This window comes from Oncorhynchus gorbuscha, linkage group LG08, assembly GCF_021184085.1.
Source record: "Oncorhynchus gorbuscha isolate QuinsamMale2020 ecotype Even-year linkage group LG08, OgorEven_v1.0, whole genome shotgun sequence".
Lineage (NCBI taxonomy): Eukaryota > Metazoa > Chordata > Actinopteri > Salmoniformes > Salmonidae > Oncorhynchus > Oncorhynchus gorbuscha.
Window position 1 is genome coordinate 25,502,740 of NC_060180.1, and position 7,599 is coordinate 25,510,338.

Genomic DNA, 7,599 nt, shown 5'->3' on the forward strand with positions numbered 1-7,599 from the left:
CCCTGGCTTCCATCAATAAAAACAAAATTGTGCCATCGGATTTGCTTTTAATTGGTTTAGACTTTTACTCTTGATACTATAAAGGGCACACGGCGAGACACAGATGCAGACAAGGGAGGCAGGTGGTTCAAGTCTTGATATTTATTAAACAATCCAAAAGGGGTATGGGAATGGTCGTGGACAGGGAAAAGGTCCAAACCAGTTGAGAGTCCAGGAGGTACAGAGTGGAAGGCAGGCCTCGAGGTCAGGGCAGGCGGGTACAAAGTCCAGAAAACAGGCAAGGGTCAAAAACCGGGAGGACTAGCAAAAGAGAATAGAAGCAGGAGTACGGGGAAAAACGCTGGTTGACTTGAAAGGCATACAAGACAAACTGGCACAGAGAGACAGGAAACACAGGGATATATACACCAGGGAAATAAGCGACACCTGGAGGGGGGTGGAGACAAGACAAGACAGGTGAAACAGATCAGGGCGTGACAGATACTTAAGTACATTTTAGACATTTACTCAAGTAGTATTTTACTGGGTAACTTATACTTGAGTCATTTTCTATGAAGGTATCTTTACTTTTACTCAAGTATGACAATTGAGTACTTTTTCCACCACTGGGATTATGTAAGGTCCTGATATATATAAGACGTGAAATATGTATGAATCACCTGCTGGGGTGTTCGGCAGGAAGGAAACTTAAAGCAGTGATGTCCTCATTGCCGCTCTTTCCTTCTGGCCTTCTCTTGCCCTGCATTTGCATTAGCATTTCCTATTCAGTCTTACTGTCACAGTTCTTCACAATGAGCAATGGAGGGCTGTTGCTCTACGTTACTTATTTAATAAAGCATATTTAATAAAAAGTAGTTTGAATAAAACATTAACATTGCGAAGCTTGCTTGTGGCTGTCGCACACTTACAGCTCAGTGACCAGCTAACCTTTATTCATTATTTTATGGAGGGTAGTTTGTATTTTAGATGCTTAAGTATTTTTTTAATTTTTATTTTACCTTTATTTAACCAGGCAAGTCAGTTAAGAACACATTCTTATTTTCAATGACTGCCTGGGAACAGTGGGTTAACTGCCTGTTCAGGGGCAGAACGACAGATTTGTACCTTGTCAGCTCGGGGGTTTGAACTCGCAACCTTCCGGTTACTAGTCCAACGCTCTAACCACTAGGCTACGCTGCCGTTGGTATGTGTGATAAAGTGCTATTTCAAAAACATATAGCCACTTAGTGCAATAGACCCCCATTACCTGTCTTGCTGTCTTTGACTTGACATCATCTTTCTTCTCTTCTTCTCTCTTCTTCTCTCTCTTTCTCTCTCTCTCTATATATATACAGGGGGCTACAACATCAATGATGTGATGTTCTACTGGACCAGAGGGAATGAGTCGGTCAGTGGTTTGGACACTCTGCGTCTGGCTCAGTACACAGTAGAGGACCACTACACATCTGCGTCTGAGGCCATCTATGAAACAGGTTCAACTTTCACGTCCTACCTTTAACATTATCCTTTCACACATATACTACCGTTTGGCTACTGTTTAGTTTGAGTCTTTTGTGACAGATGAAACATTAGCGTGCGTGACACATTTACTTAGGGGTACATAAAAGGATATTTATCAGCATGAAGCTTTTGACAAGCAACTCAACAAAAATTATAATCGACCTATAAATGTTTGCCACGTTCATCTTTTAAAATTGATGGTAGGTAGTAAATTGAAACCTTCAGGAAACTTTTGGGTTCTACTTGCACACTTGTTCTCATGTCTCTGTGCTGTCATCTCGCTCTGTTTCTCTCTCTCACAGGCCACTACCCCAAGCTGATCTTCCACTTTGAGCTGAAGAGAAGCATCCTGTACTTCATCCTGGAGACGTACGTTCCCTCCAGCCTGCTGGTGGTCCTCTCCTGGGTCTCTTTCTGGATCAGCCAGTCTTCCGTCCCCGCAAGGATCTGTATCGGTAAACCACTGCCCCTCAAACCAGGGAGCACACCCTCAAAGCTAGCCTGATGTACATTGAAAAATATAGAATCGTAACATGTAAAGTGTTGGTCCCATGTTTCATGAGCTAAAATAAAAGATCCCAGATATTTTCCATATACATAAAAAAACATATATTTCTCTCATTTTGTTCACAAATTTGTTTACATCCCTGTTAGTGAGCATTTTTCCAATGCCACAGATGTTTTGAGGGAGCATGCAATTAGCTTGCTGACTGCAGGAATGTCCACCATAGCTGTTGCCAGATAATTGAATGTTAATTTCTCTACCATAAGCCACCTCCAAGTTTGTTTTAGTATGTCCAACAGTATGTCCAACCTCCCTCCCAACCGCAGACCACATGTAACCACAGCAGCCCAGGACCCACCACGCCAGCCCAGGATCCACACATCTGGCTTCTTCACCTGCAGGATCGTCTGAGCCCAGCCACCCGGACAGCTGATGAAACTATGGGTTTGCACAACCGAGAAAGTTCTGCACAAACTGTTAGAAACCATCTCAGGGAAGCTCATCTACGCACCTGTTGTCCTCACCAGGGTTTTGACCTGACTGCAGTTCGGCATCGTAACCAGCTTCAGTGGGCAAATCTCACCTTCGATGGCCCCACTGGCACGCTAGAGAAGTGTGCTCTTCACGGATGAATCTGTTTCATGTGTACCGGGCAGATGGTAGACAGCGTGTATGGCATTGTGTGGGCGAGCGGTTTGCTGATGTCAACGTTGTGAACAGAGTGCCCCATGGTGGCAGTGGGGTTATAGTATGGGCAGGAATAAGCTACGGACAATGAACACAATTGCATTTTATCAAAGGAAATTTGAATGCACAGAGATACCGCTACGAGATCCTGAGGCCCATTGTCGTGCCATTCATCCGCCGCCATCACATCATGTTTCAGCATGATAATGCAACGGCCCCATGTTGCATGGAGCTGAGCACAATACCTGGAAGCTGAAAATGTCCCAGTTCTTCCATGGCCTGCATACTCACCAGACATGTCCCCCATTGAGCTTTTTTGGGATGCTCTGGATTAACGTGTACGACAGCGCGTTCCAGTTCCCGCCAATATCCAGCAACTTAGCACAGCCATTGAAGTGGAGTGGGACAGCATTCCATAGTCCACAATCAAAAGCAAAATCAACTAAATGTGAATGATATTTGTGAGGAAAATTATGGTCACACCAGTTGATGATTCATTTTCTGATCCATGCCCCTACTTTTTTTAAAGGTACCGTATCTGTGACCAACAGATGCATATCTGTATTCCCAGTCATGTGAAACCCATAGATTAGAGCCAAATTAATTTATTTAAATTGACTGATTTTCCTTACAAACTGTAACTCAGGAAAATCTTTGAAATTGCTGCATGTTGCGTTTATATTTTTGTTCAATGTATTGATGTCAGGTAAGTCAACTCAAGCTGAATTCTACATGTGAGGAGTGACTAGAGATGTAGTCCATCATTAAGCCCTAGGGGTTGTGTTGTTATATGTGAATGGAAATGAAAACTCCAGGACACTGGACATCTTGATGATTTCAAACACTGAATGAATCATCCAGCCATTGTGTTGTGTATTGTGACAGGAGTCACCACGGTTCTGACCATGACCACGTTGATGATGGGTGCCAGGACGTCCCTGCCCAACGCCAACTGTTTCATCAAAGCCATCGACGTGTACCTGGGCATCTGCTTCAGCTTCATCTTCGGAGCCCTGATCGAGTACGCCGTGGCCCACTTCTGCACCCTTAACCATCCCGATGCCAACATTGTCATGGTGATGCCTTCAGCGTTGTTAACGTCAGTCGTGCGGTTATTGTTGCCGGTTTCATCATCATGAGCATTGCCATAATTTACATGACCTTGATCATTGTCATCATCAGCATTATTACTGTGGTCATCGTTGTCGTCATCGTCATCATTATCAGAGTCATCATCTTCATCACCTTTGCCATGTTTCGTCTGCTCGTACTGTATGGATGTAAGTATCTCCGCCATTTTGGGGGTTTATTTCAGATGAGAGCATCAGTTGATTGGGGCGACTCTACAATCCTCTTCTCACTGTCACTCTCGCTCTCTCTCTCCCTCCCCTCCTCCAGTACGGTCACCAGATGGGAGGCTTTGACGAGGAGATGAACGGCATGGTCACCACCATCGCCGCTGAAAACAACCGGGCCAAGAGGCGTAAGGAGAAAGCTGCTGCAGATGAGGCGGCCTTAGCGCCCACAGCTGAGCTGGAGCTTTACCCCTCCAGCCCCACTGGGAGTGAGCCCAAGCCTGAGGCCCCTGAGGAGCCCCCCCAACCGCTGCCTCATTGTCCTGGTCCTCCTCCGCAAGGTCCTGCGCAGAGCTGCAAACTGTTGCCATGTGGAGAATCCCCACTTAATAGACAATTACTCCAGGATGACCTTCCCCCTGTCCTTTGTATTCGTCAACCTCCTCTATTGGACATACTACCTGTACTTGTAATCACAGGGGTGTGGGAGTGTGTTTGGGTATGTTTCTGTCTGTGATTCATTCATGTTTTTTCTCAAACAATGCACATTTTTACATTCATGTCATGAGTGAGGCATAGTGTACAGTCAACATCCTTAGGAGAATAAAATGTCCGTGCCACATTTATTATACCTTATTTAGCTCATTACTGCTTTTCATAATTGATTGATTTCCATGTAGTTATTTTATTCTCGCCTGCTGTTGGTCATAGACGAGGATCTTAATATGAGCCAGTTTTCTACAGCAGGAAAATGATCCTGCAGCAACATGAAATGTGAATTATTATATGGACTAAAATTAATGAGTTTTCTTGTAGGGGTTGATACATTTTTCATTACGGCAAATCAAGTGTGAAATTTTAAAGCACAAATGTCAAACTTTAGAAGCCTTTTTAAACCTTGCATACTCTCTCTCTCTCTCTCTTTGTCTCTCAAAACAATTTCAATTTAAGTTGCTTTACTGGCATGAGAAACGTTATGTTTACATTGCCAAAGAAAGTCAAATGGATAATAAACAAAAGTGAAATAAACATTTAAAAAAATGACCAGTAAACATTACACACACAAAAGTTCCAAAAGAATAGAGACATTTCACTCTCTCTTTTTCTCTCTCTCTCATCCCCCCCGCTACCATTTCCTCTCTCACTTTATTACCATTATATATCCAGTAGCATTGGCTCTCTGCACCACATTATGGAAATTGACTCTCAAAGGCACCTATAAACCATGTTATTTAATTTGTCATCATACTATTCTGTTTCCATCATACTATTCTGTTTTTTATGTTTTACAAGGGACACAACTGCCAGCACCTTAACTGGAATAATGCAGGAATAATGCGGGAATAATGCAGGAATAATGCAATAGAATGGTGTGGATATACAGCACCTAGTGGACGCACGAGTAACAGTGATATATGCAGTATTGTTTCATTGGAGCTGGTAGATAATATTTTCCGCTGTGCTTTGTGATTACATGCCGTCTTAATCGTAACGCTAGCACCTTGTTTTAGGACATTTTAAATAGAGGTGAAACCACTACTGTATTTTAACAGGAAGTCAAAATCAATCATCGGTTCATCATCCAGGAAGCTTTGCATGTTGAACTAACATGCAAAGCTTCCTCCCTCAATCTTTTGTCAATGTCCTGTTGTGTATTGTGAGTGATGATGAATGTCATATATATTGTCATATATAATGTTTTCACATAGAAGTAATAACCAAAGGACCAAAGATTTCAATTTGATTTGTAATCCTTCATGGTTCCCTTTTGACTTTGTTGCGTACATTTTGAAATGATTCATCCTTAGTTCTCATTGCTGCGTGGAAAATCCTCCATCGAAGGTAATAGCATGCTATATCAGCATGCAAAAGGAACACAGCAACATTCCATAGTCCTGTGCAGACAGACACAGTCTCACAATCTATGCATGTTTGTTTATATCCTAAATATTAAGTGCATTTTTCTTTTACAATGCTTTCACCCATTTCCGTAAAGCCATTGACAAGCAGGTTGTCCAGAGCATAGAATAACAACATAATGATTTGTTTCATGATTATGATATTGATCATAGTAATGCGTTCTCGTAATGAATGTGCACAATGGAAGTTTATATTTGAAATAATTCACCATAATGCAGCATTAACATTTGTGTTAATCTCATTTTCGCCATAAGGGTTTTCTTCTATCCTTCTCTTTTTCTAAAACGCAATCCAATGAATTTGCTCTGCCAAGCATGGTCTTGTTCAGTGCAATAGAACGAAATATCAAATACAGTATCTTTGATAATGAGCTAACTAAACTACTGATGAAAATAGAAAAATAGAAAAAAAAATGATTTCGGTTTTGTTTTGCACTGTTACCAATGATGACTGTATTTTGCTTTCTGTTTCTTTGGGGAAGATAAGTATTGATTGTAATGCGATGCAAATGGAGGCTATCTAAAAATCTAATCATATAGAGAACTGCCCTCAATTATACTACCACTGGGGACCAAACTTAGATGTTACTTACATTGAATGTACACTTATATTGAACTTACTACAGTTTTGATACAAAATGCTTCCCTGTGTTGCTAGAGCAACTTTATAAGAACAGTTTGATCTTCTCTTAGAATCTGGTCTATGGTAAAGAGGAAAAATGTGCACTGAACTAATATATATGTAGATCAGTGCTAAATCATACAGTCTATGTCACATGGTCATTGTGTTGAGTCACCTGAATTCCCCTACGCTACTGTAGCCAGTGCCAAAACGGAGCAAAGTAATCCACTAAATCAAACCACTAAGGAAATATTCCCTTTGTTTCACGAGAATCCCACAAATTCCCTTTTCCCATTTCCTTTTACTGTGGATTCGCAACAAATGTGTTTGCTATTTAATAATGTTGTCAAGTGAGCCCCTCTTTTTGGACTCGACTCAATCTCTCCTCTCCCAAGACGTAACTACATAATTAGTGATCTGTTTTTCTGCAGTGAATGGACACAGTAGTGGATAAATATCTGCAATGGCAGGACACATTCTACACAGGACACAAGTCCAGGTACTGCAAGGCCAAGCAACCAACCTGACCAATGAGAGTGTACTATACGACATTCCCTCCCCTACCCACTTGCCTCTGACAGACTGATTGGCCAACGTTGGAGAAGCCTATTTTCCTAAAAATGTCAAGGTGATGTTGTGTTATTGACATCAATGTTCTAGGGACGTCTTCCTGTAAAATGTGTTCATACTGTAACATTTGAATGTAGACATTTTGTTCGCTGAAATTGTTGTAAATAGATAGTTATACTTTGCATGTTTATTTGATGTTTCAATATTGACTAATGTAATAAAATAAACTGCCTAAAATTGTGTAAGAGTATTTCATCAAAATATTTTCGGGAAGTACTGTATTGGGAATATATAGCTCTAGTTAGCATGTTAATGAGTTTTCTCCAGAAAGTAAACTTTGAAGAGCACAGGAGGATTTGTTCAGAAGTCAAAGCTGTTTGGGCAGACTGACACGAGGAATAAATACAAAGTGAATAACGACAGAATTAGGATTAGGGTGGAATAACAATAACGAGTAAAAAATAACATGGCTATTTACATTTTTTACATTGTAGAATAATA

The 7,599-nt window shown here is 41.2% G+C and overlaps 1 pseudogene; it reads left to right on the forward strand.

Moving 5' to 3' along the window:
• The window catches only part of LOC124041399, a 67,365-nt pseudogene extending 60,036 nt beyond the window's left edge, over positions 1-7,329 (forward strand).
• Positions 7,330-7,599: the final 270 nt, after the last annotated feature.